The 12,041-nt window shown below is 46.2% G+C and overlaps 1 long non-coding RNA gene across 1 annotated transcript in view; it reads left to right on the forward strand.

The window, feature by feature from the left end:
• LOC127393527 (uncharacterized) overlaps window positions 1-12,034 on the forward strand; it is a 31,613-nt gene extending 19,579 nt beyond the window's left edge. The window contains exon 3 of the long non-coding RNA XR_007891483.1: window positions 11,970-12,034. This is a non-coding gene — a long non-coding RNA (uncharacterized LOC127393527). The remainder of the gene's footprint in view (window positions 1-11,969) is intronic.
• The last annotated feature ends 7 nt before the right edge of the window (window positions 12,035-12,041 follow it).

Raw genomic sequence — 12,041 nt, forward strand, 5'->3', positions numbered from 1 at the left:
TTTGCTCTTCTTCCCTCTTCCTACTTCCTTCTTCTTTATTCCCTCTTCCTTTTCCCCTCTTCCCTCTCCCTCTTTCTCCCTCCCTCTTGCCCTCTCTTTCCCTTAACCACATCTTTATATTCCCCTCTCTTTTCCCCCCTGCTTCCGTCTCCACCCTCTCTGCCCTGGCAGAGCCGCAGTGCTGCTGTTCCCACTCCCATCCCAGTCCCACCCAGTCTCCTCACTCCATCCCCAGCATCCAGCAGTTCCTGCAGCAGCCGAGCTGCCGTTCCCTGGGGAACAGCCTTGCTCAGGAAATGGAGCTATTTCCGCTCTGCCTGCAGCCAGGAAACGAGGAGGCAGCACCGAAGATATTTTCTGAATTTGAGGGTTTGTTTTGTGTTGTGTTGGTTTGGTTTTTTTTTTCTTTTCTTCCCTTACTTTATAGCAAGGAATGTTTGGGTCCTGCAGGGAAGGAGGTTGATTGAAACCTTTCAGCCTGGGGAGGCAGCATCTGAATTTGGGTTTGGGGCAGGTTCAAGGTTAAGGTTTGGGATTTGGAAGCAGCGAAACGTGGGTGAATAACCAAAGATTTCAAGGCAAAATAGTAAATGTGACTTCACGAAGCCTTTCTGCTTTTTGCTGCTGGTCTTCTCATCTCCTGCTTTGCCTCATTTTCGTTTGCTTGGCTTTTTTGGGGGGGCTTTTTGTTCATTTCGTTTACGGAGTTAAAGAATTTCAAGTCTCCTCAGAATCCAGAGAAGTGCTTTTTGGGTGCTGCAGATGGAGAGATTTCCATCTGCTTCCACCACAGTGAAAAGAGGTTCAGAACCCACACTCCAATATTGGCCCACTTCTGCATTCGTTTGAAAGAGACTTCCTTAAAATGAACCTCAGGAGAATTTAAAGCAGTCGAGGGTACTTGAGTTTTAATGGAAGATTTGTGGTTAATCCCCTAGATTGTTTTAAAAAAATCTCATTCTTACTAGTATGAATGATGGAAATTTCTACTGGTTCAAACACTGGAAGTGAGCATTTCCAATGGAGATGAAAAAATAATGATGGAAATCATTTAGTGAGCTCAGTTGAGAAGGATGTGTTTTTTGAGAGCTAAACAGGAGATAATTCTTGCAAAGGATTTAAAATTTCACTATTTTTAGAAACAGACCCACACTCTGACATTCTTTGGAGGAGGCTTTTCCTCTACCTGTGCCTCTCCTCCTTCAGGGCAGGAAACATTTGAACACAGTTTACCATTTAATCAAAATATTTAGTGTTTTTTTTTAAAAAAATATGTATTCACTATAGATGGATTTAAAAGATTCTGGGTCAAAACTGAGTTTTTCTATAAGATACAAAAATGCATGAAAGCAGAGCTAGTAAAAGTCAAAGCAAAAAGTTAATTCTAATGGGAAGTAAAACATTTCTTCTGAAATTTATGAATGAATTGGTGCCTTTTTGTGCCAGGGGGGTACAGATAATTGGAGATACTTGGAGTTTTTCTCTGTCCCGGGGAGTTTGCTCTCAGTCTGTGACTTGTTGTGATGCTCTGGCATTGCCACGTTGGGTTTTGGTTGCCACAGGTTGGTCTCTGCTTAGGTTGGCCAAGGGAGGTGGGTGTCCTCTTGGTGCAGCTCTGCTGCTTAAAGAGCAGAAGAGGCTGGAGGCCTGAAGAGACAAAAGGAAGGGAGAAAAGGGAGGCAGTGACTTGCTTGTCGTCATCCAAAAGGAAAACAACAGTCTTCTGAGCTGCAAGATGAGGTTCATTCCCTCAGCACCCACTGCCTCCCGAGCAGAGTCCCAGCTCTTCCCGTATGTGATAGTCCCACAGAGTTTCAGTCGTGGCTAAGGAAACACAAATATTGTTCCTCACACCTGGAGAGCTGCTCGTGTCCTGCCCAGATGAAGATCAGAGCTCTCCATCTCAGCCCCATTAACTTCATCACACAATCCATCTTTGAAGTGGGTAACTGAAGGCTCCAGGAGGCACTTGTGAGTTTGGCTGGTGCCTGCAGAATAGTGTCCCCTTGTGTAATTTGGTTTGGTTTTGGTTTTTATATAGTAAAGCCCAAATAACATTTACTCATGAGACAGACCAGGGACACACTGCCAGAAATAGAGGCTCCCAACAATTATACAGGATGTTGCTGTGGTGTTATCATATGATTCATCCACTATGAGTATGAACAATTGTTAACCTCAAGACACTCTCACTTTCACGCCCTCTGACACACATACCACTGAGGACAAATATCCTCAAGATGAGTAAAACATGAGGACTGGGGTTTTTTAACTCCTCCAGGGCAGTTGATTTCAGCTTCGTGTGTTAAGCTTTAACTTTGCTTGAGCATGGGGATTCTAAGGAGGATTTTCTCTGAGCAATATGATGTGCTGGCTCAGTGAATCCTTTTTTGGATGCTGATTGACCATAGTAAAGGCTGTGGATAGAGCCTGTCAAAATGGTCCATGGTGGAAACCACTGAAATCAATTACAAAGAGAATAAATTTGGCCCAGATGGTCTGATACAACTGAGGGGAATGCAGGAGGGATTTGTACTGAGGAACACATCCAGTAAAGCTGGAAGAAACATGGCCAAAGGCATTCAAGTGCTTCCAAGAGTCTTGTTCTTGTGGAAAACTTCTGTGCAGGCTTTGCTTGAACGTAAGCTTGGCAGTTATAAATTGGGAGAGCAACAGCAGCTTGTATCAGCTGAGCAGCTGGACTTTGAGACTTGTAGTTGCAAACTTGCATGTCCTGAATGTCCCTTACCATGGATAACAGCTGGAGAATGAGTGGGCTTTTGTGACTCTTCCTATTGTAGGCAGTTTGTTGTGTATCATAAGAGGAGGCCATGAAGATGCTCAGAGGTTGGAGCAGCTCTGCTCTGGAGCCAGGCTGGGAGAGCTGGGGGGTTCAGCCTGGAGAAGAGAAGGCTCCAGGGAGACCTTAGAGCACCTTCCAGGGCCTGAAGGGGCTCCAGGAAAGCTGGGGAGGGGCTTGGGACAAGGGCAGGGAGGGAGAGGACAAGGGGGGATGGATGAAAACTGGAAGAGGGAGATTGAGGTGAGACATGATGAGGGAATTCTGGAGTGTGAGGGTGGTGAGAGCCTGGCCCAGGTTGCCCAGGGAAGCTGTGGCTGCCCCATCCCTGGCAGTGTTGAAGGGCAGGTTGGATGGGGCTTGGAGCAGCCTGGGCTGGTGGGAGGTGTCCCTGCCCATGCAGGGGGCTGGATCTGGATGATCTTTCAGATCCCTTCCAACCCAAACCATTCCATGATCCTATGGTAACGTTTCTATTCCCTGTGGATGGTTGAGGGCCACCACTGGCTGTGCCTTGGCAACTCTTTTTGTGGCATGGAGTTGAATTTCGCCTTGGACCCTCCTTTCAGACCTCGCCTCAGGCCCTTGCTGGTGGTCACCCATCTGTTGCCAGCCCCTTTGCCTTGCGAGCTCGCATCACTAGATGGCACTGCAATGGCAAAAACCCGCCCGCCGGCGCTGCCGGGGAAGAAAGGCCAATTGCACCTAAAAAAAAATATATAAAAGGGGGAGGATGAAATTTAAAATTTGCATGCAGAACAACCCAACCTTAAAATGCCTCTTCAAAACCCCTTGAATTCCCGTAGCACTCTCTGTGAAGATCCAGGACAAGGTGCTTACTTCTATGACCCAGTGGAGCTACACCAATTGATGCCACCCACAGCATTTGGCCCCCAGAGCTCCCATGAATGTCCCAGCCATACTTTGCATGTATATGTTATTAGGTCAGGAAATGTGAGGAGGAGGGTTTCAAATGCAGAAACACTCCAGCAAACAAACGTGGTGGTTTGTTTTCATTTTTTCCTTCCAAATCAACCTTTCCTCACTCCAGCTTTTGCTCATGCTTCCCCACAAGAGAATGTTTGCAGCCCCAGACTTTGTGGTGCAATAAATTAAGCTACAGGTCATCTCATTTCAGTTCTCTTGAAATAAAAAAATAATAATAAAAAAAGAGCTCTGCAGCATTCAGTCCCATTTTGTGGCCCAAGGGGGAATTGAAGTGGTGCACAGTGTTGGTTTGGTTTTCTGTAGGAAGAACTGCATCCTAGGAGCCCATGGAAATGAAACATATGGAGTACGTGCATCCCTGGGTGTTTTCTGAGGTTTGGATTAGAGCCCTCATTTTATGACCCAAGATTTTAACAAGGAGGAAAATGTCACAGTATAGAAAAATAAACAGGGTAAAAAGAAATGGCAGAAAGTCTTCCCCGTGCTGAACGTGGTCCGTTTTGGACGTCACGAAGACAGCTGTTGGCTGAGAGTGAGATCTGAAGGTCTTTGTTAGGAAACGTTATTGCTGAGATTTTCACTGTTTGGATTTCCTGTTTTGCTCACTTCTGAACCCTTCAGCTTTTGTAATCTAAGCAGGGTCAGGTCTGGTCATCCGTGGGGAAACAGACTGTGAACAACAAGGCCACGCACTGCAAGAGCAGCGCTGGGGAGTCAGTAGGTGAACGGCTGGGGAGGCAGCCAGGATCCTCACCAGAGTCTGCTCTGACCTTCTGTATAACGCTGGCCAGAAGACTTCCCTGCCTGAACTGCAGCTGTCTAGATAAAGAATATCTCACCTAGTCTTGATTTTAAAATGGTGAGTGGTGGAAAACCACCCGCTGCCCTTCGGAAGCGCTGCTAGGGGTTAATTGCCTTTGGCTGTTAAAAATGAGGGTCTTATTTTTGGTCTCCTTGGTTGTTACTTCCTTGCCAATATGTTTGGGTGTACCTCTGTCTCCTGACAGAAGAGCACTGGTGGAAGTTTTTTGTAGAAGTCTTTGATACCCAGATATGATGTGCTCCAAAAAAAAATGCTCCAAGAGCCATCATTTTCCAGATAAGATGTGAAAGTCAGATGGGAACCATTTGATCTGTCTCAAAAACTGTATTTTTTTAAAAAATGTGCCAAAACCCATTCAGGTTTTACTACCCACAAACTTCACCTCCAGTGTCAGTGTCATAAAATGCTTTTGACAGTCGTCGTCTGAAGTAGTGATGTCTGTGCATGTGCCTTTGTGTCTGCACTGGATGAACACTGGGATATTTTGCTCTGCAATAGCTAAAGCAAAATTAGCCCTAGAAAGGATTTAATTAAACCAATATAAAGGTGCATGATTAATTTAGGTTAGACATCAGGAAGAAATTCTTCACTATGAGGGTAGCAAGACACTGGAACAAGTTGCCCAGGGAAGCTGTGGAAGCCCCATCCCTGGCAGTGTTGAAGGGCAGGTTGGATGGGGCTTGGAGCAACCTGGGCTGGTGGGAGGTGTCCCTGCCCATGCAGGGGGGTTGGAACCTGATTATCTTTAAGTTCCCTTCCAACCCAAACCATTCTCTACAGAGAGAGACTGAAAAGTCCCACCAACTGTGTCCACACTTGGTGGCAAGTCATATGGCTATACCAGGAGAGGTGAATCCTATTGTTGTAGGTGCTAGTAAAATTATGTTGTAATATTACATGTCACTGTATGGTACTTAACTGTTACTCTAAGTAACTGTTGGACAATTGGATTAGGTGATCTCTAGAGGTCCCTTTCAACTCTGACAATGCTGTAAAGTCATTAAGCACTGTACATCCTGGCTGTGTATCAGGTGAGCCTGTGGAGTAAATCAGTGCTGTCTGTCCATCCAGTTCTTCATGTGGAGACTGAAGGAATGACTGTCGTGGTGTCCTGGGCTTGTTTTTCCTTTTCCACTTTCATTTGCACGTGTATTTGGTGATATCTCACCATCCCTGGAGTATGACCAGGAGTTCTGCTTAGTACCATCTCTGCCAGCATCCCTCTTTTCCTTTCCACCATTCAGTTTCTTACTCCAAACACTGATTTTCACCCGTGAGTAGGTTAGGTCTGTGCTGAAAGTTGGTCCTTGCAAGGCTAAGATGTTTCCTTCTCTTCCTAATTATGGATGGCTCCTTTTCTCACAGTTGTATGTTGGCTTTTCTCAGGGTTGTCATGGCACAGCTCATCCATGTTTTTCAGTTCTTTGGTGATAGTGAATTCCCTCCAGCTGTAACTGTAATCAAGTTCAACTTTTTTGAAGGACACCTGGGAAGACTTAGGTATAGGGGATGCCATGCAGACACTTGATTCTCTTCTCATTTATGGTGTTGTCTTGATGAAAGGCAGAGAAATTACCTGGATTAAGTCAGGGTAGTTCAAAGGAGCACAGAATCATGGAATGGCTTGGGTTGGAAGGACCTTAAAGACCATCCAGTCCCAACCCCCTGCATGGGCAGGGACACCTCCCACCAGCCCAGGCTGCTCCAAGCCCCATCCAACCTGCCCTTCAACACTGCCAGGGATGGGGCAGCTACAGCTTCCCTGGGCAACCTGGGCCAGGGTCTCCCCACCCTCACACTCCAGAATTCCCTCCTCATGTCTCACCTCAATCTCCCTCTTCCAGTTTTCATCCATTCCCCCTTGTCCTCTCACTGCAAGCCCCAAGTTCATGTGTTTGCAAGAGGACAGTTGGATTCTTGGCTTGCTGGCTGGATGGTGTACAGTTTCAGTCAGGCTCTTAGGTATCTGAAGGTGTCAGAGCTATTCTGCCAATTGGACTCCAGGGTGGAGCAAGGAGACCCAAGGTCCTGCTGGGGTATCTCTCTGCCATCTTCCCTGTGGTCAAGCCTGAGTGGAGCCATGTGTTCCATCTCTCCTTCTCCAAAGCAGGTGGGCTGGGCAGCAGCTCCAGTGCCTCCCACTCACCGACCCTCCCAGCAGCTTTGCTGCAACAGGACGTTGTGATTTACAAGGTTGGGCCAGCAGGAAATTCCTACCTCCACCCCCCCGGAGCAAGGAGGAAGCAGGAGAAGAGCTGTGACTCAGAGTCCTGCCTGAGTCACTGCAAACATTCCTGGGGTGGTGCTGGGTCCCACCAACCCCTCTCCTGACCCTGCTCTCAGTCACCATCCCCTCAAGTGCAGCTGGGGTTAACTTGCACTCATGCCTGGAGTTATTTGAGGGGGAAAACGAGAAGCTACATGTAGAAAAAGCCCTTATTCAGTTAATGCTACCCTTAAATACATACATAAACAACTTATGGCAGGTGCCTGCAGCTTAAGATAATCAAGGGGGTATTTACTGGAGATCAGAAAATACACTTAGTTGAACAAGTCTCTCTCCTGGTTTTGGCTCACCACAGACTTGCTGAAATCAGATGGGGTCATTTGCTGTCTGCTGGCAGATCATAAATCAAAGGGCTGAAGAAACTGCCGGAAAAAAGGGCACGAACTGACCAAACATTTAGCGGATTGTAGGGAGCAAAGTGAAACTTTCCCAGTGAATTTTCACTTCTCTCCAGTCCAGTTATTCCCTGGAGGCAGCTGGGTTGTCTAAGTAAATAGAGGTCACTTTACCTTGACTAAACAATGACTTTGCTATAGTCGGTGCCAGCTCTGTCGCAGTTACAAAATGTACTTTGAAGGCTTGTGGGTCGCAGGCTGCCAGGGGGAATGAACCAGTCAGTCTGGTCTGCTTTGGGCAGGATTTAGGATGCTTAGTTAGCTGAAGCTGTGGTCAGATCAGCTGATTCTGTTTTGTGAGGGGGGATAGAGTATGCAAACGAGACGAGGAGGAAGCGGACAGGAGCTGGGGGAGTGGAGAAGGGATGACTTTCCTCTGATGTCAAAAATCCCATCATTCAGTGCTCGCAGGGAAAAAGACAAGAGGAGAAGAATGTGGAGAGAGAGAGAGAGAGAGAAGGAGAGGGAGAAGAAAGGAAGGGAAAGCCCACGCTCATTTTTCCTCCCTAATTCTGCAGGCTAACATTGTCCACCCTAATGGGACGGAGAAATGAGCCTGATCCCGAGTGCCAAGTTCTGAGCAGCCTTCCAAGCCCCGGGGATTGGTCCCAACCCTGTCCCGATCTGGACTTGGTTAGTACTGTCTTGATATGAATAATCAGGTAGATAAAAACGATCAAGAAACTTACTGCAGTTTCCTCAGGGTTCTCTTTTCTCTCTGTGTTATCTTTTATTTCGGGCAATGGGAATTTGCTGCTCATTGTGTTTGTCAGAGGTGGGAGATTTCCAGCTCTCCTAGGATTTTTCTGCCGGGTTGTGAGGAAGGACCAGAGCTGGAAGGGAATGAGCTGGAGCACCAGATGCAGGAGAAGCTGGAGCAGCCTGGAGCTCTGTCCAGGTTGCTAATTCTTCCTTCTTGATTTCCAGAGGAGCCAGATTTGTCCTTGGTGCGTTTCGCTTTGTGCTGTTGCTTGTAATTAGTTGCTCAACTGACAAAGCTTTCTCAACTGGGAAGCAAAAAAAAAAAACAACAACCAACTAAAATAATAAAAAAAGCCAAAAAACAACCCCCCACATTTTTGGCAACGGGTTGTTTTTCTAAGCAATTAATTACGTGCTGATTTTAAAAGAATTTGAATCCTCCTTCCACTCTGTGTCAAGCATGGATTTTGTATTAATCACTTCACTACTCTCTGACTGAATAAGGACTGAAAAAAGATGCAGGGAGTAAAAATTTCCTCAGGAAATGAAGCAGACGGGGAACTTATGCCTCATCTCTCCTCCTACAAATGAAGAAAGAGAGGATTTTGTCAATGGTGGGTCAGTTTACAAACGTGTCCTTTGCAGCCTGAGTCATAAGTAGTGATACATTTCACAGCAATGCAACCACAGATGCAGTTTAAATCCAGGACTGAATGCCAGCTAAAGATAAATAGAAATGGATCTCCGTGCCTGTAATAGTAATGAGAATGAAAATGCAACCTGTCAGACCTGCTGGTATGTCAGCCAGCTCTTGCTGCTTTTTTAACCAGTGTCAGAATTCTCTCTCTCGCTTTACTGGGAGCAGAATAATCCCTTGGGACATGGTTTTGTGGTTTCCATGTGCTGATAAGCAAGGAAGAGATGTGGATTTTTACAAGATGGAGCTGGTAGAGTTGCCTGCCCTGCTGTGGGCACCTTGAGATGATTGCACTGGAGTCTTACAGGGAGGGGACAGTGTTTCAGTGCAGTCCCCAGTTGCAAAGGGGATGTTCCCAGGTGGGTGTCACCTCATGGTGGGGAGGTGAGGAAGGAATCAGGAGCAGATGGGGAGCAGCACTGTCTCTGGGGCTGGCTGCATTGTGTTCCTGGGCTTGAGTTTTCCAGAATGTCTAGTGGGAGGTGTCCCTGCTCGTGGGAGCTTGGATCCTGATGATCTTTAAGGTCCCTGCCAACTTTAACCATTCTGTGATTCTATTATTCTATTTTCTTTTTCTTTTTCCCAAAAGCACCAGCCTTTGTTAGTGTTATAGCTGCTAAGAGATGTGTAAAAACTGTTGACATGAAGCTACCGTCAAGATTTGTTGTTGTTGTTTTGGTTGTGGGTGAAATTCAGCAGAAAGTCTGAGCTGAAATACAAGAATTGTAATGAATCATTTTTCACTGGGGCCACTTTCCCCAGTGTTTCCTGAGACTAAGCCTTGTACGTGTGTTAGTGCTCATGGTTTTGTTTTTCTTTCCTGAGGTTCCTGTAGTCACCTCTAGCTTGCCAGGCTTTAAAAACGTCAGGCAAGAGACATGGATCAGATATTTAGTGGGTCCACCAAAGTCAGTGGCACTGCCATCATTTCTTACTGGCCAAGATCCATCCATTGGTGTCTTAAAGTGTGATAAGATGAATAGCTGAGATGCTGAAGGGCTTTTTTCTGAAGGATAGTGACCATTCTTGGATGATCTTAATATTCAACAAGTTCAGAGACACAGATTTACTGCATTTTTTTCTTAGTGGGTGTGCAGTCTTTCAGTCTCTAAGCTGAAAGACCATTTGGTTTGCAAATACCAGCATGTGCCTTTGTGAAAGTGCTAACACCAAAGGGTTGGAAATGGGATGGAGAATGGCAGACCTGGAGTCAAATGTAAATGTTCTAATTCACTGCCCAGCGTTTTAACCAGAAGATCAGCCCTCCTCTCTTTAGGGTTAAACATTTCCTCTTACAAAAAGAGCCAGAGGCTCTTGATTATCCATGCAAAACAGGCCGGGGCTTTGATTTGTAAGGTTTTGTCTGACACACTTTTAAATGGGCGAAGCTCAATTTAGATTCCAAAAGAAAATCTAAATTTGATGGTTCAGGCATATACCCACTTTCCTCTCTTATCCTCAGGCACCATTCTCCACCCTTCCCCTTTCCCTCCGCACAAAAATGATCCCACCTCATGCTTTGAACCCAAGGAGGCACCTTTCAAGCTCAGTGTGGAACAATTAAACCAATGATCTGTGCGCTTGGAGGAGAAAACTGAGCTGCAGTAGCTCTGCTTTGACAGGTCTTTGGAGGATTTCAAGGAAGTTACACCCACTTCATTCATGATAATCGGCTGTTGAACGCAGAGCAGCTCAGTGTTATGAATGAAAGGCAGCATGTTTTGGCTTGCAGAACAACTCACAAATCTCATGCTTCACTCGTCAAATAACCAGCCACGTTAAAAAGGGAAGGGGAAAAAAAAAAAGGAATGAATCTGACTTCATTCTTGAAATGAAATTAATGAATGCTGGAAAAAAAAAACCCCGACCCCAACGACAAACAGCCCGACACCTAAAGCTGCATCTTCTCTGTCTTTAGAGGTGCAGTAACGTTTTCCCTCTTCTTGGTTTGTGAGTCACTTTGGGTGGACAAGGAGGGGGGAAGAGGCAGCTTGTGAGCAGACTTTGGATGCAGCCAAACCCAGGTCTTGGTGGGTTTTGGGCTTTGGATCAGAACGTGCTGCATCGCTGGATGTCACCTCCTTTTGGTGACAAAAGGGAAGCAGAAGGAAAGAGGATGTTGTCTGTGGATCTGTGGAAGTAATATGTTTTCATTTGGATGGGGTTGTAGGGGCCCTCTGAGAAGCTGTGGGCTCTGAGCTGTGCCTGAGTAGCCCTGCTGATTAGAAATACATGGATTTTTGCTCATTGAACCTGGTTTGGGGGAATATCACTGTTTCCCCAGGTGTTGTGCAGCTGCTGGAGCTGCCCTCTGTCAGGTGCCTTCATGCCTTCTTGGCAACACTGGGTTTGTAGACTCTAGAGAGTCTTGGATGATAGTAGGACTCCTGGGAGGTCATTGTAGGCAAATGTAGGGTAGGAGATCTTGAGTTAAAGGCAGATGTATCAGTAATAATATAAAAAATCCACGGCAGTAGAAAACAATAGGAAAGGCCTGGAGCAGCTAAAAAATTAAGGCCTAGGTTTCCCCCACTTAGTGTTAATTAGGAGAATAAATGACTTTTCAAGAAGTTTAGGAGAGTGTTGTGTCCCTTTTGGTGTCTCCTGTGCTGTCATTGCTGTATCATGTGAACAGAGATGTTGAGAGGCCTCTTCTGCTTCTGCAAAATCCCAGGAAATCATAGAATCATAGACTGGGTTGGGTTGGAAAGGACCTTGTAGGTCACCTAGATCCAACCCCCTTGCATGGGCAGGGACCTCCTGACAGACCAAACAAGAACTGAAGGGGCTTTTCATGCTGCTTGCAGAGCAGGGGGCAGAGAAGGTGTAGGCAGAGGAGTCGTGGAAGAACCCTGCATCCTTCAGACTCAATTGATGCTGAGATTGAACATGATCCAGGTGTTTCTGGAGCTGCCCTCTCTCTGGAAGAGGGAGCTTTACTCAAAAGGAAGCTAAACAAAATCAATGGGAGAAAAGCCAATTCCACATCAGGATCTTTCACCTTTGCTCAGCAGCTGAGAGCCTCTGATGGAAGGTGGGAAAACAACTTTTCTCACCTTTTTTACACCAGAAGAATTCCCGGGACCATATTCAGCTAAAACCAGGATCTCACCAGAGCCCTTTTCACTTAGAAATATATATATAAAAAAAGGGTAGGTTGGCTAGAAACTCCTGTGCCCTGCAGGGGAAAGCAGCTGAAGGCAGAGCAAGGCAGAGGTGGGTGGGATGATGCCTGGAAAGGGAAGGAATGTGGGGGATCACTTCTTCATCTGCTGTGTGCAATAAACTAATATCCTTCTTTCTTTTTTCTCCTCTAGAGAGCTGTGTTTGGGGAAGTCAAGAACTGGACAGATCCTTTTTCCTTCCACTCATTTTCAGGGTGAGTGAAT

Source organism: Apus apus, chromosome 22 (assembly GCF_020740795.1).
Source record: "Apus apus isolate bApuApu2 chromosome 22, bApuApu2.pri.cur, whole genome shotgun sequence".
In the NCBI taxonomy this organism is placed as follows: Eukaryota; Metazoa; Chordata; class Aves; order Apodiformes; family Apodidae; genus Apus; species Apus apus.